Source organism: Aptenodytes forsteri, unplaced genomic scaffold (assembly GCF_000699145.1).
Source record: "Aptenodytes forsteri isolate BGI_AS27 unplaced genomic scaffold, ASM69914v1 Scaffold257, whole genome shotgun sequence".
NCBI classification, from domain to species: Eukaryota; Metazoa; Chordata; class Aves; order Sphenisciformes; family Spheniscidae; genus Aptenodytes; species Aptenodytes forsteri.
The window spans coordinates 3,166,769-3,167,386 of record NW_008795194.1 but is presented as its reverse complement, the minus strand read 5'-3'; positions in this window follow the sequence as shown (position 1 = coordinate 3,167,386).

Genomic DNA, 618 nt, shown 5'->3' with positions numbered 1-618 from the left:
CCTCCTCCGCGGGGCTCCGCGGCGCTCCGCGCTCGCCCTCTTCCCCCCGCTCCCTGGGAAGCAAAGGTCACCGCTTGCGCCCGGTCCGGCTCCCGGCCGCTGCCGAGCTGGAAATCAGGAAGCAGCGTGCCCTATTTGTCAAGCGTTTGACAGCTGAGTTCATTAAGGCTTAAATAAGAAGGAATAAAAGTAAAAAATATTTACGTACCGGGCGTCTCTTTTTCGGCAGCTACCAAAGACCTAGGTGTGCAGAGAGAGGGACTGCACCCTTTGTATATTATATTCTTGGGATCTCTTCAGTTTTCAAGTCTGATAGAGTCCTTTGCTTGGCAGATTAATGACGACTCCGTGTTTCTTAAGGGACGTGCTGAATTAATTATTTCGCAAATCACGTGGTCAGGACTTGTAGAAATCTATTCTTATCATCTTCCTTGCACTTTGAAATTCTGCCTGTTATGACTGTTCCTAGCGATTATTTTGTGGTCTCTAGGCTTGGGGGGGGTGGAGGGGGGGGGGAAAAAGGAAAAAGAATCAGGGGAAAGGGCTAACAAACATGGCCGTTGGAAGCGGTGTGGCTCTGCACCCGGGGGTCCCCATTTACCTGTCTGTACAGGGAGG